Genomic DNA, 26,103 nt, shown 5'->3' with positions numbered 1-26,103 from the left:
ATGTATCTAAATTAAGTAAAACTGTATGGAAACATCTTAGCAGAATATTAATGTAAATAGCTACATGAAAATTGCTGGACCCCATTTTATTCCATCTTTCATTCCATCTTTTGGTATATCTGATTTTATTGACAATCCGGTTGACACTACACTCCCAAAACTCCCAAGCCACCCCAGTTACTACTAGGTGAGATTTGTTGGATTGGATTACTTTCACCTTCTATCAAACTCATTGGTACCCCTTTACAAAGGGTTCCTGAGAAAAGAAACTATATCACACAAATCAAAAGTACATGCCACATGGCCAAACAGAGAAGAGTTTAATATAAGAAACTTAGTAATTTATCTTCGTAGCCCTGTAATTGTTCTGCTCAAATAAGAATGAAATATCACCACCAAAGTTGATATAACTTTTGGCTGCCTTACAACTTTTAGATGGATACTTAGATCTCACGGTCCAATATATTGACCTGAAATATTAAATCTGTCAAAACACACTAACTGAACTCAACTGAATTGATATGCTCCTTTAGTTCATACTACCCAGTGTAACAGTAAACTTTATCATTCACCATTTTATAGTCCTGCAAGCCCCTTAATCCTCACCCCACATTTAATCTATTTTTTAGAAAAAAAAAAAAAAAACATGGTAGAAGAAAGAAAAAAGTTATTTGCAGCAGTTATTTATCTCAAATCACATCAAGATCTGAAAGCAAGTATCCATGAATTAGTAATATTTATGGAGTTTCAGTGAGACAATTTGTCCAAAAGTGTGTTGACTTGCTGTGAAAGTTGCTATTAAAAAACACAGCAGGACATGTCCATTTTAATAGCCTCAAATGCAATAATGGAGCTCTGGGTGGACTTCACCATGGCGTATCATATCTGCCCTAAGAGAAATAAAAGGAGTCAGAATAAATGTCACCTTGCGGTAAATTTCTTCTACATGCATTTTGAAAAAAAAGTTTGGGTTGAGATCTGCTCAGATATATAAAACAAAAAGACAAGAGCACCTAAACTGAGAACTAAAACAATGTGGTCAATACATAAATATTATGAGATAATACTAGAGTGGTCTGCAGGCATAGCATAAATGTTCTAAAAGTTTTGCTTTATTGCTAAGCTTAAAAATGAGTACTACACAGAAAAGTGTGAACTCTAATTTTGTCCAGACCCTAACAATATCCAGTTTCTGAGTGCGTCCATGCTGAGCTGCAGATTTTTTAAGGGAACATCCCTGTGCTTATATAGCATTATAATGGTTCTCAGTAAATCAAATGCTTCCAGCTTATTCGTACTGGACTTGGTCAATGTGAACTTAAATAATCCAATACAATTTTTCCTTGAGCAATTTTCACACACACACACACACACACACACGCACATAAAGGTGTGTACTGTGCTATGTATATCTTGTGCTTATTATATAATTTTACATTCATGGGAAAATCAATAAGTCTGTCTGCACCTTTATGAAAATAAAGGCCATCATTTTCAATTACTCTTCTATGTGCTCACTAAATATAGAGAAAAGTCAAAGTTTAGTTTAAATATCTTGGGGGAATGAATAAATATGATATTATGTGCCTCCAAAGAACCATTGCAATGATCCAAAAAAAAGGCATGGGGATAAACAAAAGATTTTATCCTTTATTTCCACACTGCAGTTATCAACATGGATTCTTTTGTCTATCAACACTGACACTAAGCTCTCAAGATTGTATCGTTAAGTGTTATGATCTATGGGTCTTATAAATGCCCAGTGCTGTGGGTGAGTGCAAGCACTTTGAATTTCAACCTCATGTGTTTCCTTTATAGGTCTGTGGATATTGCCTCTGAGATCTAGTTATATTTCCCAGTATGTCAGCATTCAGTGTAAATTCACTCAGTAGTCAGCAGGTTGCAATTGTTGGGAGTGGGGTTCTAAGAACCCACATAGAGAAAGATGAAGTTTCCTGTTCAGAGGGCCATGTGAGCAATAAGAAAGTCTTCTGGCTCCAGCTCAGAGTTATTGTCTTTGACCATCAACCAGTGGGCCGTGGAAACTTCAAGCAGACAGCAGTAACAAAGCAACAAAACATCTCAAAGGAGATTCGCCTTGAGTTTCGTTGAATATGACGAGACAATGTGAAAATAGAACAAACTGTCTTCCATCCCGCCATATGCCACAATATAATGTAGCAGTATTTACCAGACTAACATATACATGCAAGTGTAAGGGAAAAAGAGGTATCTTAAAAATACCTCTTTTTTTGGTATTTTGGTGAATTCTTGTTTGGTTAGAACAAAGTAAAATTCTGTTTGTCTCTGTCTCTCTCTCATTCTCTCACTTTTTTTTCTTTCCAAGCTGAATATATAATACCTTGTGTGTGTGTGTTTTTTTTTAAGATTTTATTTATTTATTCATGAGAGACACACAGAGGGAGAGAGGCAGAGACACAGGCAGAGGGAGAGGCAGCCTCCATGCAGGGAGCCCGATGTGGGGCTCGATCCCAAGACTCCAGGATAACGCCCTGGGCCGCAGGGAAGGCGCTAAACCATTGAGCCACCCAGGGATCCCTATTATAGCTTGTTTTTAAAAAAATATTTAACATAAGACATGAAAGCTCACTTGCTACTTTTACTGATATTTTTTATTTATATCATCAAAGAAAAAATTAGCATCAACCATAATAAAATCTATATCCTCTCTTCTAATCCAAATTTCATTACATATTAACCTCCATATGTAAGCAAATATATTTTACATAAATATAATAATAAGTAAAGAAAAAAACCAGTACCTGCTTTTAACTGCCATACAAGATAGACAATAAGTATCTATTTTGTCCCTAAGTTCTATGTATTGCTAATATGATTTCAAAGCCACGAGAAGGCTAATTTTATAATTATTGAATTCTAAAGGGTAAAAAAGGCTCCTAAATGCACAATATAAAGTATATATGTCATTATGGCTACCGTAAAAATGTAGAAGTTTCAACTCTAAAAGAGAAGTAATTGGATTCAAGCCCTGCCCAAACACTTCCCAGCTGAATTACACTGGGTAAGTGATTCAACCTTTGTAAGCCTTAGGTCCTTTACCTGTAAAATGAAGATACTATTATTTTTTTTTCATTTATAGCATTATTTATGACCACATAATGATTATTCATGTCATAGAAAATGTTGAGAAAATATTATCTGTACAGCACTTAAGAGATAAATAGAATTTAAAATAGCTGATGTGCTGTTATAATTAAAAACTGCTGTTGATATTGAGGCTGTATGAGAAGAGACATCTTGTTTCTTATCCTCACCTGTGATGATATAGCACTACTGAAATTGATAATGGTTAATCCAAATAGACTTGGTTAAGTAAATTTTCAATAAAGTGTCCTTTTTGTATTTTTCATTTTTTGAAAGAGAGACGGGCGGGGGGGTGGCAGGTGCAGTGGTGGGGGGCATGGGGGAGCAGAGGGACAGGGAGAAAAAAATCTTAAGAAGCAGGCTCCAGGCACAGCACAGAGCTCAATCTCACAATCCTGAGATCATGACCTTAGCCAAAATCGAGAGTTCCATGCTTGATGCTTAACTGACTGAGCCACCCAGTTGCCCCTAAAATGTCCTATTTTTAAGTGCCATAATCAAACAAAAGAGTTTTTGTCAGTAAGTGATTTTGGAATTATTTTTTAAACAATTAAATGAGACTGGTAAATAGGTTTTCTTCAATTAATTTTGATTTTCCTCCATTTCTCCCTATGGACTTATTTCCACTTATGATATGGTAAAGAAATATAGTCATTGATTTGTCTCTGCTTCCTAATATTATGTATTTTTCTTCCATGGGCACCTTCTCTATTTCTCTCCAACCCCTGAACTGTTTAAGCTGTCACAAAATGAGTACTTGGCATCGGCTCTCATGATACTCAAAATTTTATGAGCTTTACTTAAAATTACAAACTGTACAGTTCCCAGAGCTATTGGAAAGTATAATCTAAAACAAAATATCATTGAGGAGTGACATCAGCAAAACAGCAGATTAAGTTTCTTCTCCACAAAAACCATCTTCCTCATAAAAGTATCAGTTTAGACAACCACTCACCAATGAGAATGCTGCTGTGGGAGTCCAGAAGTCAAGCAGGAAAGTCCCAGCTCATCACTGAAGAAAGAACAAAAAAATCCAAGATAGGTTGCATTGACGGTAAATGGAAGAACTTCACTTTACCCACATCACCTGTCCTCAAAGGTGGGAAGCTCAGTGCCAAGAAACCTCCTCCTGGGCCTACATTGTCTCCCTCAGGATAAAATGAGAGTATATTGGGCAGCCCAGGTGGCTCAGCGGTGTAGTGCTGCCTTCAGCCCAGGGTGTGATCCTGGAGACAGGGGATTGAGTCCCATGTCGGGCTCCCTGCGTGGAGCCTGCTTCTTCCTCTGCCTGTGTCTCTGCCTCTCTCTCTGTCTCTCATGAATAAATAAATAAAATCTTAAAAAAAAAAAAAAAGCATATCAATGAGCACCTGCCTTCCTCAGTTGTGTGAGGTGCTGCCAAAGAGGCCCATTTTTCCCCCACTCTCCTCCCAGAATGCTACAGTGTGCTGCATGACTGGGTAGGGCAGGGAGGGGACAGGACAGCAGTAGCCAAGGCTCTCAACTGGCATAAAAGGATATGCAGACCCTACTGCTCCCTTTAGGCATAACATTAGGAAGCCCACCAATGAGCCTCTTGGTATGCCTCACCTGTGGATCCCCCCACCTGGCACATGGACACCCCCAACACTTCTCACACCTCACCTGCACACACACTCACAAAGCCACTGGCTCTTTCCAAGTGCTCCTCGGTGATGAGTATGAGTATGAAACATGAGTATGTTTCTGCAGACAAGTAATGAGCACAGGGAGAAAGCCTGCCTGACTCTGCAGGAGTGGAAGAAAGACCACAAACTTGAGCCTTCAGCAGCACTCTGGGAAAATTGAATGGGAGGCTGTCAACATGTGGCCTAACTTTGCATGATTGAGAGAAAGCATACAATCCTACAAGAAGTACCCCCAAGAGGAAACACGTTTGGAGCAGGCATATTCACAGAAAAGTTTTAGAAAAACCTTGGGATCTTTAGCAGGGCCGACAGAAAGTATTTCTCTCCCAAAGCCAGTTAGTAAAAACTAGAGGAGGTGACTGGTCATTCATATGTGGATACAGCAATGAAAGATTTCAAGGAATATGAAAAATCAAGAAAACATGACACCATCAAAGGAACACAATACTTTTCCAGTAACTGACCCCAAAGAAATGGGCATCTGCAATTTGCCCAATGAAGAATGCAAAATGGTTGTTTTAGGTAAGCTCAAGAAAAACAGAAAGATAATTCCATGAAGTCAGACAGATGAATACATAAGATGATGCCATATTTATATATGTTATGTATGTAATGAAACATTACTCAGCCATGAGATAGGGAAATCCTGCTATTTACAATAACATGGGTGGAGCCGGAGGACATTATGTTAAGTACAATTAGAATAGTGGTTACCAGGGTTGGGAGGATATGGGAGATGGAAAGATTTGGGGGATCTAATATACAGCATGGTGACTACAGTATGTCACACAGGGTTGTGTACTTGAAACTTGCTAAGAGCATAGATCTTAAGCGTTCTCACTACAGTCATACAAAATGGTAGTTGTGTGAGGTGATGGATATGTTAATTCATCTGACTGTGGTAATCATTTCCAAAAGTATACATAGTACACTTGAAATATATTTTATTTGTATATTATACTTCAATAAAGCTGAGAAAACACTAAAATATAATTAAATATATAATAAATATATGCAAATAATTAACTATAAATACTAGGTTTAAAATAAAATTATAATATATTTTCTTTATATTGGAATAAATTTTAATTGTAATAAAATTAAAATCTCTTAGAGACGTTTTTCCCCCCAATATCCAAGTTCATCTTATGAATTTATCAAAATACCATTTTGGAATTTTTCACTTCTACATTATTCCCTAAGTAAGTTTTTCACAAGAGCTCTGTACATTAAAAAAAAAAAAAAAAGAGCTCTGTACATTACAAAGAGATTGTCTGAAACTTGAAGCACAGGTATTCAAAGCACCTATTTTATTTAAGGAGATAAAATGAAACAAAATTTGGAGGACAAGTATACACTCCAACAATCAACTATACATTCTTCTTGGTTTAGTAGATCATTAATTTATTTCTCTTATATAGATGAAGAGATGTTGAAATGTTAATATCAAGTAACTGAATACATCGTTTTTCAGTTTTCCTGCATCTTTAGAACAGTCTACAAAAATAAAGAGTATGCTTTTAAACAGTGCAATAAAGAGTAACTCAAATATTTACATATGTAGAGGTTTCTGCTTCTTTTTGAGTCATAACCAAAAGTTTAATTTTCAAAAGCTCTCATATAGAAAATGATACTATCTTAAAAATCAAGAAATAGATTTTAATATATTTGATATGGTTTGCAATACGTAATCTGTAAGTTAAAAAATCAGGTGAAAATTATGGGGATATATACACATGGAAAGAGAGACATTTCATGTATTGATACATTAACCTAAATTAGCAAATACGCTTATAGTTTTATCCAGAACCAATACCGAATATGGATTTAGGAAGTGTGGGTCTGTAGTCTCAATTCTGTCTTTTAGCTATGATAAAATTATAGTGTTGTGATCTATTACAAACTTTTTCCACTCAGGAACACTGAAACCTATCTTTCACAGAAGACATATCTATCCTTACTTCTATGAATTTTGACAAAATAGAGTCTCTTCAAAGAAACAGATGGTGAATGAATGGAATTATAGTTATATTCAAAATCATGTGGACTTTCATATCTACATGAGCTCTAGCAAGAAAATAAATGGCTGGTGGTATGAGATAATTACTTCAAATTGCAGACTTTAGAGCAAATCCAGAACCAGAAACTATATCACCTCACAGAAAGTTTAGTGATGTACTTAAAATACAATGTATTTTTTTAATACATTGTTATTGTGGAAATACAAATATGTTGTTGTGGAAAAAGATAAAAGACACCCTTTCGTGAAGATCCACTATTCATCTATTTACCAAAATCCGAAGTCAGAGGTTCCTATTTGGTAAATTGCTTTTCCTTATTTATATATCAATTTTTGTTGATTCTACTTCCAAAATGTTTCCCAAATCTACCCACATGTCATACCTATTGCCATCAGCCTCCTCCCCATTATCGTCCATCCCCAGAAATAACAGTAGCTATTGACCTAGTCTTTCCAGTTCCATTCTTGCTTCCTAATCAATTACCCACAATCTGAGTCATCATTTTACAAATATGTAAATTTTGTAATTTAGGAAATTACAGAGCATTCAGTCAGTCATTAGCTTCCTAACACACTCACTTTCTGTTACTTCTCAGGGAGCACAAAGCTCTTTGCCACATTGAGACTTCCTCTTGGTATTTCTCTCCCTGGGTGACATCCTTCCCCTGCTGGTTCTTCACATCAATTATGACGCAACCTACACTTCTTCTCCATTTAGCCTTTAGCAGTCTGCTTTTCTCTATTTCATAAACATTTATTTCCTTCATATAAACTTGCTTAATGAATCCTTTCTTTTCCATGTATATTTTGTCTCCCTCACGATAGTGTAAATACCATGTAAAATTGATGAAAGAAGAAATCCTGACTAGGTTGTTCACTATGGCACTGTTATTCTATCATAACATCTGACAAAAAATAGATGATAAGTAAATGATTATTTGCCTAAAGAAAGCAAAAAAAGAATCTTCATTTTTCAAATGAAGAATTTAAACCTTAGAGAAGTGTTTTGTTTTAAAAAAAATTTTCTTTTTTTTTTTTAAGATTTATTTGAGAGAGAGAGAGTGTGTGTGCGCGCACATGGGTTGGGGGAGGGGCAGAGAGAATCTCAAGCAGACTCCCTGCCAAGTGTGGAGTCAGATGCAGGGCTCTATCCCACAAGTCTGAGATCATGACCTGAGCTGCAATCAAGAGTCAGAAGCTTAAATGACAGAGACAACGAGGCACCCCTAAAAAATTTTTTTTCAATGCTCAGTCATTATTTTCTTACTAATGTAGAATATGTGTGTGTGTCTTTTAATAGTTTAGTGATTGTTGCAAGAAAAAACTGACATCCCTTAAAGTTTTAGAAGACATATTTTTCTAACCTAGGTATCATATAAGGGGCTTATCAATGGGATTTAGATATAGTCAGCCATGACTATATATCCTTTCCCATGTATGGCTGTTAAGTCATATTAATGACTTTGAGCTTCATGTTAAGGATTATAAGAAATCTTCAAGGCCTTTTGTTGGAAAGCAATTTAATTGGATTCACATATATATCTGCACCTTGTGGGAATTTGGACTCGATGACCTCTGAGATTTACTCTGAAACTATGTTCCATGACTCTGTGACTTAACATTTTAAAGGCAACCTTTCTAATATTCACTAGGGGAAACTAGCAACAAAGGTTTCTTTGTATATATTTTGGTGTAATCCTATGTTTGTAGGCAAAAAAACATGAGTCCCAAAATTTTATGAAATTGTTCCATTAGAATTAATTTTAATTTTATTAATATGTCTAAACTATAGCAAGGTTCTCTCAGAGGCTGTGAGAGAATAATGTTAAGCCCTAATCTGTTGCATGTTGCACCACATGATAGAGAAATAAACCACATATTTATTCAGTTATTGGACTATATGTGTGTGAATACTCTATCTGCCTTCATATTAGATTGTACACAAAGGGAAATATACAATTAGTATATAGAACATTTACACTTAACAATAAACTAAACTATTCCCTCTTCTAGGTCTTGTTATAGACAGCTTTTTGTTTGTTTTCCCATTAATGGCATCTCATGTCATAGAAGTCTTTTGGAATTCTCTTTTTTTTTTTTGGAATTCTCTTATTAAAAAATAGCTCTACTGTCAATATGTAGACAATATGTCAATATGTCACCCTTTATCATATTATTCAGTTTTATTATGTTTGTGGAACTATTTTCTTTTTGAAGGTATTTGTTTATTATCTTTCCACCTTTGTCTGCATATAAATGTCATGAGAGTACTGACCTTATCTGTTTTGTTTTCTTCATATAATCATGCCTAAAGTAGTCGTTTGGTCACAAAAGAAATTGTTAAACAAATGAAAGGCTGATTGAATAAACAATAATGTTAAGTTATAAGAATCATATCTCAAATCTAAGTTTTGCTAGTTATATGGCTTTACTTGCTAGTTGGGGCTTTGGCCAAATCAATTAACCACAGGGGCCTTGGGTTCCCTACTTATTCAAAGGAAAAAATCCTTCATAGTACTGTTCTAGTGCTAGAATGAGATGGTGAATGTGAAAATATTTGGCAAACTGAAACAAATTAAAATCTAAGAAATCACTATTGGTATCTTGCTGAAGAAAAATCATTTGTAATCAGGGACATTCCTGAGATAACTTGAACTCAATTTAAAACCTAAGTGCTCTATGGGACGCCTGGGGGGCCCAGTGGTTGAGCATCTGCCTTCGGCTCATGGCGTGATCCCAGGTCCCAGGATCGAGTCCCACATCGGGCTCCCTGCATGGAGCCTGCTTCTCCCTCTGCCTGTGTCTCCGCTTCTCTCTGTCTCTGTCCCTCATGAATAAATAAATAAATAATCTTTTAAAACATTGAAAAAATAAAGTACTCTAATGACTTATAAACAAAGAATGCAAGAAAGGTTAATTTAAATATATTCTACCTATCAAATTTGACTGCTTCACAATGAAGCTGAACATTTCCATTGACAAAATAAATATAATTTTAAATATTAAACCTAAAATTGAAATCAGCATCTGGAGACAATGATATCATTAATATTTGTCATTCTTCTCATTATTTAAAACTATCACATTTTGAGGAAATTAATTTTGCCAAATATGTTATTAATTTATACAGATCCTTAAAAATTGACTCAGTGCATATCTTGCTTCCCCCAAATGTCTATTTGTAAATCAAAAAATTTTTATTAAGGAGAAAAGTTTTCTTGAATATACAGTTTCCTTTCATACCTGAAACCTTAAAATGCACACACTAAATCTGAAGAGATCATAGATGCTAAAATCTACACATTTTTTTTGATAATTGCTACTCAATCCACATTTTAAGTATAATACATTTTGAAGGTATAAAAAGTGGAATTTGTGTTTACATCTCAAAGATATTTTCTAAAAACCAATTTCATTAAATAAAAAACACGAGGGTATTAATCCCAAGACCAAATGCCAGTTTCATATATTAAAATATATATTAAAATGTGTATTATATATGCCTCAAATTCAGGTATATATGCATGAAGTAAGCATAGCTTGCCTCTAGAGCTACCAATAATTGATAATTCCAGCATAAGCAATCTTATTTACTCAAATTAATGCATCTAGGCACTTTAATTTTCCATATTTGTGCATAAAGCACAACTCTATGTGGATTTAACTGGCTTAAGTTAATATTTTTATCTTTATCCAGCTGAGGAATCTAAGAAAAGTGTTACCTAACAATCATAAATCAATTGCAGAGAGGAGACTGTGCCAACCACTCCTTGTTCTGTGGTCAGCTTGGTTTTGTTTCCTCTAATATTTAGCAAGAGAGGCTATGATATAAGATGGAAAGTATTCTGACTATATAAACAGACTGGGTCTGTGGTATGATCCCCCTTTTCCTAAGGCAGGCCATGAATTCCTATAGTCCTTTGTCCAAGCTGCCAAGTGTTAATTATTGTAATGTTTATTTATATAAACAGATAACATATTAAGCATTGAAGAAGATTCAAATTTTAATAAAAATACTGTCCCTGAATTTAAGTTACTTAAGTTCAATAAGTGAAACCCATACGCCCCGTTAAACAAAATGTGTAAGAAGGACTTCAACAGGCCACACACACACACACACACACACAAATGCATTAGGAATTATAAAAAGGTCAGATGAATTCTAAAGAAGTGGTCATATGCAGTAAGAATGCCCTCTTCTAGAATTTTCCTCTTCTTTTTTGTATTCTTCCTATATTACTAATTCTACACCTAATAACAATAGCAATGCTAGATCTTTATATACTATCTTACCTAATCTTTACACATCTCTGAACAAGTAAAAGATAGTAAGGCCATTTACCAATAATTGAACTCTCACTCAACATTGTTACAGTACTAATTAAGGTCACATTGCTGGTGTCAGGGTCAGAACTCTAACCCAGAACTGTGTGATTCAAAAGCAGAATCTTTTATCCACCTAGCTATAATTGTGTTCACACTTCATTTTGAAGGAAGAAGGGAAACTGTTTTGTAAGATTGGACAAAAGGCATTTGACCCTGAGGGAACACAGGGTACAAATAAAGACACTGACTTGTGAGCTTTCATGGTGTCATGAAAGGACAGATTATTTGAATGAGCCTGGAGGGGTAGTACCTGGAAAGACTAGTAGAAAATGAAACTGAAAAGACTTGAAACCAGGTCATAGAGCACCTTTCTGAGGAAGTATAATTTCATTTTTAAAAAATGTGGTGTCATTATTTTTCTTCAGCAGATGATGACATTTTATACACAATATGGTAAGGATAGTTCAATGTACAACATTTAAGAGGCATCAGATAAATGTCTAATAAACCAAATAATGGGACAGAGTAAAGGATCTATTACAGTCTTTAGGAAGATAGGAAGCAAGTTCATAAACTATGACAGTAGAAGAGCATTAGATTTATTAGATTAGGAGCAAGGGGAACTTGGTTTAAATCTACCTTAGCCATTAACTAACTCAGAGATATTTAATTTTCCTTCTGCAAAGCCTCAGAGTTCTCTTTTGAACTTAGATAAATAATAGGGAAATAAACCATCTCTGAAGTTATATGACTTTGAGTAAAAGGAAAAGGTACATATTTCTTTTTAAATAAAATAATTGTGAGCACAACCATATCATATCTGTGTTTATATGGAATGCATTTGTCACAAGAGGCAAATGGTCTCTTTGAGAGAGGCTGTAGTAATATCACTAATGTAGATGCTAAATATGAGTGAGGAATATTTCCATGAAAATAATGAGCTGAGGTTGGGGCATAATTGGCAGATTAACACAGACTCATCAAAAATGGCCTAGGAACAGCCATACTGCCAAACAGGAACACAGGCAGATAAGCCTGTGTCTAATGATAGCTAGACCCTCACACTTATGAGGAGGTTGATAAAATCCAGAGAAAATCCTTGGAATAAAAGGAAGGAATTAGTAGCATAAATAGATGCCTTTAAAAAATATATATCAAAGAAAAAAAAGTACCAGTGGAGGGGACTGGGGAAAACAAGGTAACTGTAGAGAAACTAAGAAAGAGTGGCAAGTGCAGTAGAAACAGATACAAGAATGTGCACCTTCACAGAAATTGAGGGGGGAAAAATAGTGCTAAATATAACCTCTGTTCTGTGGTGTCATGTGCAGTAGAAAAATATTTCACAATGATATCCAAAAAGTAGGCATTCTTTTTTTTTTAAGAAGGAGGTCATTATTGACTTTCAATGTAGTTTCATTTGGTGAAGGGCCTAAAGCCTAAGAATAATGAGCTAAAGAGTTTTTAGAAGAAAAACTGAACACAGTGCAAAGATTTCCATATTACTCAGAGATGTAGGAAAGAAGAAAATCTGAAAAGTGCATGAGCCAGATCAAAGAAAGACATTTTCAAGCTAATGTAAGCTGCTTAGAAATCCTACACCACATAGCAAGTCATTTTGCATGTGCTGAGTATTTAAATATATGTCAAGCTGAACCAAATGATATCTAGTTAGACAAAAAGGCGAAAAATAAAAAATTTATTTTGAAAGATATTGAAAATATAAAAAGTAAGAATAAGTAATGGAGAAAGCCAAGAGGAGGGAAAAAGAGGAAGGGTATCATCAATAACATACAAAAGAAAAAGGGACATAACATTAAAGAAAAGGGGGGGAGGAAAAACAAAACAGGTAAATATGTTAATTAATTTTAGATATGCAAGGATTGGGTGAGCATGGAGGTAAGGTGAGGTCAAAGAATATCTTCACAAAAAAAAAAAAAAAAGAATATCTTCACAGATGGCCTATCATATATATATATATATACACACACACACAAATAGTTGACCAAATGGGGTACTAAGGATGAGAATATTGAGTGGCCAGGAAGTAATGGTCTAGAAGTTTCTGAGAAAGCTTGGGCATTTACACACATCATGGAAAGCTGAGCCAAGTTTGAATAGCGTAACACTCTAATGATTCAACATAGGGAGTCTTTGCATACCCTGGCCCTCTTCAGCTAGGCTTATACTAGGAAAAAGAGAATACAAAAAGGGCAATACATGGTCAATATTCAATGTCTTTCCTCTTGCTTCTGCAGGTATAATGTGCATTCAAAGCACAGAATACTAAAGTAAATCATAGACAAATGTAGTTGGGCATCCAGGAACCTGGGAGACCAGATGGCTGGAAAGCTTATCTGCATAATAGTGAGAATGGAGATTGGTGTGGAGTTTCTAGTTTTACTGCAAGCAGATTTCTTTCTTAGATTGTAGATAACTTGAACTTTAAGCTTTGTAACCATTGAAGGACCATGCTCGAAAGTGTGATCAGTGCCTATGAAGCGATGGAATACTAAAGCAGAGGAAACAAAGTTTCCAGGATGTGTCGGGGGCCTGAGGTTGATAGGTCCTCTCAGTGTTTGAGAGATAACACTGATTCCTTGGCAATACTCCCAGGAATATGAGAGGACATCCTGGGGTGTGATGGGAGATGCCCCCATGGAAATGACTCTAGGGAACAGAGCACGCCAGAAGGGCAAAGATTATAATACCTAAATCTGACAGAAGCTGTCCTGTCATAATCCTCAATTTAGGGATTATGTGTGTTTAGATCCTGAATCTTTCCACAGTCATTAATAGGAATTGAAACTTAGAGGTCCTGCCTCAGTTTTCAGGTACCATATCAGTAAATACCACAAACACACTCTTCCCCTGACCTGAAAAAAAATTAATCTCATTACTTGGTAGTCATAACTTATCCTAAAATTTCCCAAAAAGAATATTTTTCACAGCTCACCTGTGGATTACACACACACACACACACACACACACACATAAGTTAAAAGTTTGGTGTATTATATGCATTATATGTATGTATTATATGTATGTATTATATGATATGGTATTATCACTGAGAAAATTCATTAATTTATTAATCTTGGAAGACTACTCTAAAAGACAGAAGGAATAGATATTATTTATCCCAGAGAAAACAAGCACTGAGTAGATAGCTACCTATCTAAAGCCAATTAGAAAAAAAAAAAAAAAAAAAGCTAAAGGCTATAAATTGTAGATGGTTTTATATTGTACCTGACATGGCTCAGAAAAAAAAAAAAAAGAAAGAAAGAAAGAATCAAAAGAGGCAGATTCATGCTTTCCAGGCATGCCCCAGGAATGGAGGATTCTCTTTTTATGTTAATCCACTCCCTTTGAGCCAAAAGCTGACAGTGCACAGACAACAAAGGGCCTGCAAGGTTTGCTGTCCAAAAATACTCACCGCAATTTGTCAGGCTTCACATTAAACATGGCTTTTTACACATCGCTGGCCTCTAAACATAAAAGATCCTGTTGGTTTCCCTAATTAAATACAGTGAGATCAAAGGTTCACCAATGTCTATCTGACTATCTCACGGTATTCCAGAACTGAAAGCAAATGAGAAGTGTTAGAAAAATGTGTCAGAAGTTCCAGAGATTTCACTTTCTTTTCAGTTTCTTTACCTTTATAAAATTAATAAATAAATAAAGCCAGGACAGCCTATGAATGTTGTTCATATTTCCTTTGTGTTTTCCCTTAATAAGATAATTGTGTTGACATCAGAGTTGAAAGAGACCAAAGTGAAGAATATAGAGAGACCAGGCAACTCATTTTTGTAGAAAAGATGGCATTGCACTATGGTCCAAAAATACCACAATGAATATTTTTCTAAGTAGAAAAAAGATCCTGCTGGAACAATGCATTTTCATAAATCTATAACATTTTATAGAGGAAGATGCATTAAAATAAAATAGAGCTGGCCTTGGGTGACTAAACTCCCACTTTACTCATGAATCCATCCATAGATTATTCACAATGGAGGTCTTGTTTACAGGAAATTCCAGTGTTAAAGAGATGATCTAATCCTGATTCCTTAGGGGTGAGTCAATATTGATTATTCCCATTGAGGGAACAATAGATAATAGATTTGGAAAGGGTCTTCTCTTTGAGGAGCATTATGTTTTGAAATATAGAGAACTTGGGATCCCTGGGTGGCGCAGCGGTTTGGCGCCTGCCTTTGGCCCAGGGCACGATCCTGGAGACCCGGGATCGAATCCCACATCAGGCTCCCGGTGCATGGAGCCTGCTTCTCCCTCGGCCTATGTCTCTGCCTCTCTCTCTCTCTCTCTCTCTCTGCGACTATCATAAATAAATAAAAATTAAAAAAATAAAAAAAAATAAAAATAAAAATAAAAAAAAAAAGAAATATAGAGAACTTGAAAATAATTGTTAAAGCTTTAAAGAAGATACACTCACAACCTCTATTTCTTTCTAAATGCATTTAATTACTTCAAGATTTATAAAGATAGAAATAAAATAGTTTTGAAAAATTTAAAATACCTTTAATCCAACAGTATCATATCTAATATGGTAACTTATATATAATATGACCCTAAACTTTCTTAGAAGACTTTTGTATGGGTTTTGTCATGTGCATATAAAAGACTAACTAAAAATCTAAATGATAAATAATTACAACTGAAAAGTTACCATGGAAAAAGTGTATATACTTTTCTTAGCAACAAAAAATTGCTTTCTTCAATATGCTTTTTATTAAAATGTAATAAAAATCTCTTCTGAAAGCCAGATGGTAGATGACATGATAAATTAAAGCCCCACATAAGTGCGAATAGAAAAAAAATAACTTGCTGCTGACATAAATGACATTTACAATATCACATATGTTTTTTCTAATGAATATAAGATGATCTTGATATTGCAAAAGACCTTTATTCCAGAAATGAAAAGCTAGAGGAGGAAAAATGAGGCAGCAACCTGTATTTTTATAGAAATAGAAAATGCTATCTATGACCTATATTCCAATTTGAAGAAGAATATTTGAATAGTAATAAAAAATTGATACAATTTTAGAAAGAATATTAATTATTTTTTAATTAGATTCTTCTTTTATTCTTTATTCCTATTTGTCATATATAAAATTTAAAAAGAACTATGTCTAATATATTCAATACCTGCCTAAGTATATTCATTCTGGTCAAATATATTCCAAATTGTTACATTAATACATACATGATTATGTTATAATTTCACTCACTAGCATTATGGAAAGGTCCCAGGAAGTTTTATGAGAGTCTATGAGGCTTGCAGTTAACATATTCTTCATTTGAAATATGTCTTCACCACATATCAGCTGGGTGACTACAGGTATATTATTGAACTACCCTAATCTTTGATTCCTTTTTCTGTAATTGGGGATTTTATTGTTAATAGCATCAAATAGTAGGTATAAACAGGGGTAATGTAAACAACACAATATAGTACCTGGCATACGCTAAGCCCTTAGTAAAGCATCAGTCATTATTATTATAGTTCATAGGTTATAATAAGTGTAGACAAAAATAGAAATTAAATAGTTTAATATTAAATAAAGGTCATTTGCTATCTCAGTTTTAAGTCTCATCTCTTAAGCTCTAACATAACCTGCTTTGGCAGACTCTTTTCAACAGTTGCTATCCGTGCCTGGCTGTGAAATCACCAATGGCTGTGCATACTGAGCAGATCTTAGCTAACTCTGCAAACAAAATGTATAAAAATTTCAGGAATTGTTCCTTGTTAGAAATGGCCAATAAACTGCTTATTGCTTTGCAAATATTGAACCTGGGAAAATAATGCTACATCTGCTGAAAACTTATGGAGAGTAGCTGATGGCCCATTAGATATATAAATATGGAGGGAACAAACAAGAATAATTATGAGACCTTAAGAAATCTGGTCTTAGAGTACACTCATGGCAAGTTGAAAAACTGTGATGAGATTCTAAAGAGGAAAAAAAAAAAAACAAGGAATAAACGATATTCTTAGATAAATTTCAGGTATATCTTACCAAAATTCGACAGATAGTCATGAAAATGAAAATATTTCAACTGAAAAGTCTGTGTCATATGTCAAGAGCTTTCATGGTTGTCTAATTCAAATATAGATTCAATTAGCCATGTCTCAGGGATAGGACCTTTTCTTACAGAATTGGCATACCAGCCAACTTAATCAGTAAACATTGACATAATTAATAATAGAAGAACCCTTAATCCAGCCTAAGCAACAGTGAGAATTTGAAACCTACACTTTTTACAAACTTATATCTAGTTACATTTTAATTGGTACTTAATGAACAAGGAGGTGAGGGTTTAGTCTGGAGACTAATATCACATGCTATATCTAATAAACAGTTAATTTTTTCCTAGTTGAATGCCATTTATGTCTTTTATTATATATTAAAAACACATAAAAGACGCTGATTTATAAATTTGTATGGATGATGTATCAGTTAAAGCTCCCAGCAGGAAACAGATGGTCTTCAAAGTGTTTAAATGAAGTGAGTTGCATAGACTTTACACAGAGGTGAAGGTGAAGTTAAGGACACCAAGAAGAGGTAGAGAAACACCCAGGAATTAGCAACAGCAGGAAGCCAGGACCACCTTTGAGCAGAAGGGACAAAGAGAAGGTGCATGGTTTCTGAGAGCCTCCCAGAGTTCCATCTGTGGGAGAGAGACAGCCAAGAGGAAGGGTACGGATGGAGGACAGAACTGCGAGTTCAAACATCCAGACCAGTCTTTCCTCGTAGCTTTCCTCTGTTCCAAGTGCCTCCCACTGGCTGAATCCAACATAAAGCCAGGGGAGGAGGAAACCCAGAAATGTTTCAACCCCCACAGCACAAAATAGGGAACTGAGAATAACTAAGGAGGTCTGAAGGTAAAAAATGGGGATACTCAGAAAAATAAAAGCACAGATGAATAAAATGCGATTGGATTGCAAGCTTAACTTTTAAAGTGCCTGACAGTGATACTATAAAAAAGATGATAAAACTTTTCTTTATGGTAACTGTTCCACTATATGCATGAAATTGTTTCATCCACCACATTTCAGCTTTAAGTATTTTTTAATTCATACAAATGCGTGCAATAAAATGCAATTACAGCTCAATTAAAGTTCCAGTGCAATTAAAGCACATTGAAAATAAATGGTACAAAACAAATCTTTGGAGTTGTTTTTGTTTGCATTTACTGGGATTTTGGCTCTTTTAAGTACCAATCTGTTATTAGAAATATATGGATTTACATAGATTTGCTATGTAGCTTATCCAATAAATAGATCATATAAGCCATTTATCATATTACTGCATTTAAGTTATACATAAAAATCTGAGATCAGAAACGACAAAGAGAAGGTTAAAAATAAACATTTGTACATTCCAATTGAAGGATGCATGCACTGAAGATTTGATAGCTTTTCAAAAACATGGCAAAAATTCAGGAAGCTAAAAAAACTCTCAAAATGTTCAAAGATGTTTTGGATATCAAAATCAGTAAATGAATGTTTAAAAAAAACTAATGCTGAATAACACATCTGCTTTCATTTCCAACTATAACAACAAAAACTACATGCCCATTTATCCTCTAAGTTGTCATGGGCTCAAATGTTGTGCGAGGTTAGAAACAGGGCAGCCTACTAGGGAATAAACAAAGATTACCTTGATTCCAATTGTATTAAGGAATTCAAAATATCAGGTTGAGTGATGTTAGCACACAAAGAAGTCTACATTATTGGTTCCAATTTCTAATATGCTTACAATTTAAATGAGGAGATGAGACTTCAGGACATAAATATTCCATATATACACATACAACAGTATAATATAAAAGTTGAATAAGGAACCATAAATTGAATGATGAATAATCAGGAAATAATTAAAAAAGAAGTGGCATTTGAATTGAAACTTGGCAGATCTGTAATAATGCACAAGGAAAAGGAAAACATTCAAAGAATGAAAAATAGGGTAAAAATAAAATTGGTTGAAGTACCTATATATGCATATGCACATATATATCATTTAAGAGTCACTGAATAAACATGATCTTTCTAGACTAGAGATTTTAAAGGGAAGTAATGTGTAGTATGTATAGATAATGTCGCGAAAATAGGGTAAATCTAATTGTTAGTAACCTTACAATGGGGGTCATCCTGAAGGCATATTCTGGAGTTTATTTCACAGGCATTAGGGACCCATTGAAACTATTTCTGTAGAGAAATAATCCGGTGAAAGAGTTTTAAGATTAATTGGAACAGTTAGAGAAAAGAATCAGGGAATAATATACTCCCAGAGGAATATGAGGCTAAAGTTAGAAACATTAATAGTAATGATATATAAGATGGAAGATATCAGAAATACTTAGAAAAAATAAGGTAGACTTTTTGCTTGTTTGGAACCAGACAACAGTGAAGGGTGAGAAATTAAAGATAACTCCACGATCTCAAGCCATAGGGATTAGAATAATGTCAGCCTTGGGAAAACCAAGATGGACAGCTGGCCATAAAGAGAGAGCGTTAGTGTCCTCAGGCCAAACACAGTTCCTAGACGAGCTTGCTCAGAGCAGTTTTGGAAACTAAATTTCTGCTTCTGTATTCATTCAAAAATCTTCAGACTGTGGAGTGACCCCAGGGAAATTTTTAATCTTCCTGCATTCAGTAGTTCCAACCTGATGCTCTAGGGTAGCTTTAGAGAAATCTCAGCCCCAGATTAAGAAAGTATTCCTTAGAACTATGTTGATGCTTGCATTCTATTATAAATAGTAAGAGAGTCCTAAAATTCCCCGGTTCTGAGAAATAGGACAGAAATAGTGATGCTGGTGGTGATGGTGTCAGTGATGGTTTTAGTGTTGGGAGGTGGGGGGTGGTGGGTAATAGAGGAGAATGAACATCTCACTTTTCTCACAACCTAAACCTGAGTTGAAGATTCAGGTTTTCCCTTCCTATTTTACCAGAAAGCTTTCCAAAGTTCTAAGTTCTGGGAAGAAATATTTTGATCATATTAAACTGATTTGTAGCCAAATACTAAGTCTAATATAAAAACTTCCCACACTGGCATCAATTATATGAACCCATGTATATATATTTAAATTTTGCTTGGTGTGTGACTTCAGAGGAGAAACATCTCTAAAAAAAAAAAAAAAAAAAAAAAAAAAAAAAAAAAAAAAAAAAATGGAGGGCAACATATACAACTCAGTTAGAAGGAGTCAAAGACATTAATCTCCTAAGAAAAGGCACTGCAATGTAGTCTCAGCTGCTGAATCAGGAACTTTTTGTTCTTGTAGTTGTTCTTATGGTGCTAATATTTTTTTGTCTTAAATTTAAGGAATATGTCACATCTCTCTGGATCTCTGCCTCTCCTCACAGGATTGTTTTAAGGATAACTTAACAAAAGGAATGAGGACTGCTTTGAAAAGTGTAAAACCATACTCAATCATGATCTGCTCTACAGAGGGTATTGATAGTTCTTTCAGTCACCAATATTGGTAAAACTTTTAACAAAATTTGATCAGTGTTCAGTGAAGAAAACAGAGGTCAGGCTTGATAATTCAAAAGAGAGTAATTAATATGAGGAATGAGGTCCTAGCATCTTCAATCAACTGAAACGCCAAAATGGAGACCAGGAGGCAAACCAGAAATCATCAGCAAGTTGTATGGATTCAATTCTATAATAACAGGTGTGGAAGGAAGAAGAGCTGGTGTTACAGAGCCTGCTCTCTAACACCACCAGATGATTGTTTGGCTGGAAGGAGAAAGGAATAAGAAGAAAGTGGTTTTGTTGTTGTTGTTGTTGTTGTTGTTGTTGTTGTTGCTGTTGTTGAGAGTCAGAATACCTGAGGAGAGGCAGCAACTCTTGGGGATGCCTGAGGCACAGAAGTTGGGGAGATGCAGGGTTGAAGACCACAAAGTGCTTGTTATGAGAGACCCACACAAGTTTTGATCTGTGGGGTGGAGTAAGAGCTGGAAACTCTAGAGGAGTTTTCTGAGTGGACATGGCATTTGAGCATTCTTAAGTGTTCTAGAAACACTTCTTCTCATCAATTAATAAATGTTTACTGGAGAAAAAAAAAAACATTTAAAGTTTCAGCAATTCCTAATTATACACATTTCCAAAAAGTACCCTACACATTTCCAAAAGTCTATCTGAGCCTATTCCCATAAGCCCACATTGCAATATCCTTGCCTAAACTGCCCAAGGCATATTTATATTTCAATATTTAGTTCACGTATCAGCTTCTCCATGATATGTTTCTGAAACCACCTTCCTAAGTAAAACTGATTACCACTCTTTTGTGCCTCTACTAGTCCCTGTATATCTGCAATAACAATTATAATAGTAGTTGTGGGATATCCCATCAGAAGTTAAAATAAATTTTTAAGGATTTTCTCTAGTTAAGGAAAACAGAAGCTGAGCAGTCTTTAAAGAGTGCTCTTTAGAGCACCCTTAAGAAGAGTGATAATAATCACCTTTAGTTTCTAGAGGTAGCTTCTATCATAAGAATAATGTAAGATCTCAGATTCAAGGGTAACCTCCCTTGGATGGTAAAAAAGTAATTCAGATTCCAAGGAAAGAAATTGCTAGGGAGGGGATGCCTGGGTGGCTCAGCGGTTGAGCATCTGCCTTTGGCTCATGACGTGATCCTGGGATCCAGGATGGAGTCCCACATCGGGCTCCCTGCATGGAGCCTGCTTCTCCCTCTGCCTGTGTCTCTGCTACTCTCTCTCTCTGTGTTTTTCATGAATAAATAAATAAAATCTTAAAAATTAAAAAAAAATTGCTAGGGAGATAAGGAGAACATGACTACTAGGATTTACAGATGTTGAAACATTACTAAATTGGGGGGAAAAACATTCTTGGGGGAAGCTGGCCTTCTAACTGATACCATTGCATGGAAATTCACACATCTGTACTTTAGTCCTATAAGACCAACTATGGTCATGACAGAAGGCTGAAATGGGATCTGTGTTCTCACTGAAGAACCACTGCAACATTGGCTAAAACATTAATTGGTGAGAAGTCACTGTGACACTAACCCAATATTTTCAGCCTCCATGTGGATGATTTCAATAGTTGTGGCAGCAGGAATCAATACAAGAAGTGGGCAATTAAGACCTTAATTGACCCTCTACTTGGTTATTACGCTCGACTGACTCCCTTTTCCAGGCTTTTAGGCAAGTACGAGAGGAATTAGAGTAAACATAAGGGGGGTTACCAAGCTATAGTATTGCCTACCAATAGGGCCATATACAGCTGAGCATGTAAATGGAGAAAATTATTTAATTTTAATAAATATATGATCATTTTTCTGCTAAAATTCATACTAATTAAATATTGCTTAACCGTAATTCATTGTCTACCCCTTCTTCTCAACTCCCCTTTTTTCTTTTTTTTTCTTTTTTTTTTTTTTAAGACTAAGGCACACATTTTACTTACTTAGTGTCTCAAGTGTCATCACTAGTTTTTGGAATCTATTACAGAATCCGTAAGATTTTCATCAAAAAAGACATTATCAATAAATAAATAAGTCATTTCATTGACTTCATTTTTTGTGGCATGCACTTGAATTACAAGAAGATAATCTTACTAAAATTCTCTTTACATATATTTTCTGAAAAAATAAAAAATCAAAGCATAATTAAAGACCGTTAGAAGTAAGTTCAGTGACAAATTATCAGAAGAGAGAGTTGAATTAGATCATGGACAGAAGCAACCTACTCTTCCCCATACCATGTTAATAAGTAGTTGATAATAGGTAATTAATCTCTCTGGGCTACAGAGTCAAGGTACATCACTCATTATCCAAGTCATTTGTTTTCTAATAACACTGAAGTATGAAATGACTAACATTGTGTGTAGGAAGTTTTATAGGCCTATCCAAACTTCAAGTATTTATGAACTTACAGGATCACCTCAGTTATACGTGCCTGAAGTTGAAGACTAAATAACAACACATATAATAAAATAAAGGACAAAGGATACTCTTAAGTTTATTTAAAACATACATACTAGATATTTTGGGTCCTCTATAGGCAAACTTCAAACATACTAGAGAACAGACTGCTAAAATAGAGTAACTATAATAAAAAGCAGGGAGAGGTAAGGGACAGGTGTTGACAAAGAGGCAAAGCTTGAAGAAAAGAGCCTACCTAAGAACACGATCTGTTCTGAAGCCAAGGAACTGTACTTATTTTCCATAGAGCAAAGGGTTCATTAATGAGAAAAAGTAAGAGATGAAGTAGGAAAAGTAATGTGACCCAAGAGTCACTTACGTGAGAAGCTCAAGCTCTCCATTCTGCTAAGATAACTTGTCTTTAGGCTTTAACTAAAACTACTAGTACGAATGTAAAAGAAAACCCATTCTTTCCTCTGTATTTCTCCAGGGATTCAAAGAGAACTTATGCTTCCCATCCTCACACCTGACTAATTTTCTGCTTCTACTTACTTCTTAATTTCAGCAAGTTCTATTCATGCAGAATGGATTACCAAATTGTCCTTTCTGGGGGGCACATGCCAATCACTTACATAAGAATGAAAATGTAGGAGGCTTTTATTGAAGTGTTGGAGTAACAGGAAGAATAAATTGTAGAAAAGCATAAGAAAGGTCCTAAAATTAGATATTAGTAATACTTTTTAGTAATAGACAGAGCTACTGAAATAAAACGAACCAAGAATTCAATGGCTCAAGTAAAATAGAGCTTTATTTCAACTGCATGTAATAATAGTACAGAGATGAGAAGAATAGGGCTGGGGTGATAGTTCTATTTGGTCAAAGGGTGGCTTTTAGTGTCCATTATTTCTCAGTCCCTGAGAAGAGGGAAGAAAAAAAACCCAGGGCAACTGGTGTCTTCTGTCAACAAACTTAAGCTGCACACGTCTGGTTAAAACCCACTGGTCTCAAACTCATCTCCTGGTGACATCTATTTGCAAGAGAATCTGGGAAATGTAGCTATTACTATGGCAGTCAGGTGCCTAACTAAAGTTTAGGAGGTTCTATTTTTAAAAGAAGGAAGCATTGTCCTCCCTACGCCCTGTTGTATAAAAATAACTAGTTTCTTGGTATTTTGCTAGGATTCTCCTACCCTCGCTACCCCCAAGATCTTCTCATCCTTCCTACTTGTCCGAATAAGCTAAAATATTGTCTCACTGTGTTATGCAAAGCAATTTACTTCATTTTATCTTACTTCTGCCTTCTGGACAATGCCTTGAAGATTTACTGTCTCACAGCAAAAAAGCCCACCTTGGTATTTTTCTTAACACAGAGTATATGCCCAAGTGAATTATTTTGTTTCTTCCTTAGGAAGCAGAAATTCAGATGGTGAGTTCTACAGAGTAATTTCTTTTTCTTTACTATCACAGATAAGAAAGCTAATGTGGAAGACTGAATGCAACCATAAGAAATTTGCACATTAGGCAGTAGATTAAGTGGAGTCCTTAAATATTTCCATCAAGGGAAAGAACTTCCTTCTTTAGAAGGAAAATGAATCTGGCATTATATGCAAATTGAATTGTAACAGGAGAGGTAAAAGCTGGGTCCATTCAGAAATGTGTCTGTGTTCATAATTCTTAACATCAAATACATTTTTACTAATATTTAAAAAATTATTCCACTCCAAATTCCTTATTAATCAGGTTAGCTTTTGCCTAATCTGGAAGTATTGACTAAATAAATAAATAAGTGCTGCCTTTTGTGCCCCTACTGAGAAGTACCTTATGGATAGAACCTCACAATATCATGTTATCGATGAATGAACACAAGACAGTTAGTTAATAAATATTGTGCAGGGAACTTTGCAAGTTGCTGGAGATAATAAGCTATAGATATAGCTCTAATCCCACTAGAGATCACAACCTACTAAGAAGACAGACAGGTAAGGAGACAATTATTGCACAATATTGTAGACACCTTATAAGAGGTTAGCAGTGTATGCCATAGGCTTACCTTGAAAAGGCGCCCTTGAAAGAACAGGGAAGTCTTCTCAGGGGATTTGACACCTGTGCTTTGTCCAGGGGTACAGAAAAGAGATTCCTCCAAAGGGATGGGTGTCTAGGCTAGAAGGAGGTTAGATATTGGTGACATTAAGAAAATTGTGTTGATTTGAATATTGTGCCAAGAGGACAATAAAGGAGATAAGAAGCTGATGGCTTTTTAGGTTTTCTTTAAAATCTGAGTTTTCACATGACAGCAAATGGAGAGCTATTGATAGATTTTAAACAGTAGTAAACTCAACAGAGTTTTGTCTTAGAAGGATCATCTTGATGGGTGTAGAATGCAGGAAACATGGAGGCAGAGCGGCAAAATGAAGACATGATCCTGCAGCAGGTTTGTGGTTGCCTCCTCAAGCTCTGTATGGAGTAGCGATGGAGATTGGCTAAAACTCTCAATCCATCACTAGAAACAACCACTGTTAAAACTCTGATATATAAATACACGTGTGCATAATTTTATATAATAACATACACACATTTTATAATATATCATTTGCATATACTTATGTTTATGTAAGTTTTTCAAAATAAATCAATAATAGAACTCAACCTTGAGAAACAGCGGAAGCCAAGAGAAAATTTTTCAGACCTATACCAGGTCATTTAAAATCTCTTTGCACCCCTCTAGCCATGACTTTCCATCTCACACCTAGTAGAAATCTCTTTGTCATTTCAACCAACTGCTCATGATTTGACCAGAAGGGATTTTTCTGATATCAGTTCTTGCCACTTTTCACTCACTATGTGGATCAAGCTACTCTGGTGGCTGTGACAGTGTAGACTTTGTCTACTACTCAAGGTTAAATTTTCTTTACCTAATATAGAATCTAACACTTAATGAGGACTCAGCCAACACACATGCTGAATACATTTTCAATGCGTATATGTAGTGTAAGCAGCTATCTAATAATAAATATTTACTTTGGAGTCACGATTACTGGGAGAAGTTGGTTCAATCATC

The 26,103-nt window shown here is 35.1% G+C and overlaps 1 long non-coding RNA gene across 1 annotated transcript in view; it reads right to left on the bottom strand.

Annotated features, from left to right (window-relative positions):
• LOC119871649 overlaps positions 1-25,210 on the bottom strand; it is a 106,318-nt gene extending 81,108 nt beyond the window's left edge. Inside the window, exons 1-2 of the long non-coding RNA XR_005357654.1 lie at positions 25,096-25,210; positions 4,082-4,138 (exon numbers count right to left, since the gene is read on the bottom strand). This is a non-coding gene — a long non-coding RNA (uncharacterized LOC119871649). The remainder of the gene's footprint in view (positions 1-4,081; positions 4,139-25,095) is intronic.
• Between the last annotated feature and the right edge of the window lie 893 nt (positions 25,211-26,103).

Source organism: Canis lupus, chromosome 4 (genome assembly GCF_011100685.1).
Source record: "Canis lupus familiaris isolate Mischka breed German Shepherd chromosome 4, alternate assembly UU_Cfam_GSD_1.0, whole genome shotgun sequence".
Lineage (NCBI taxonomy): Eukaryota > Metazoa > Chordata > Mammalia > Carnivora > Canidae > Canis > Canis lupus.
This window is presented reverse-complemented; position numbering and strand designations above follow the sequence as displayed.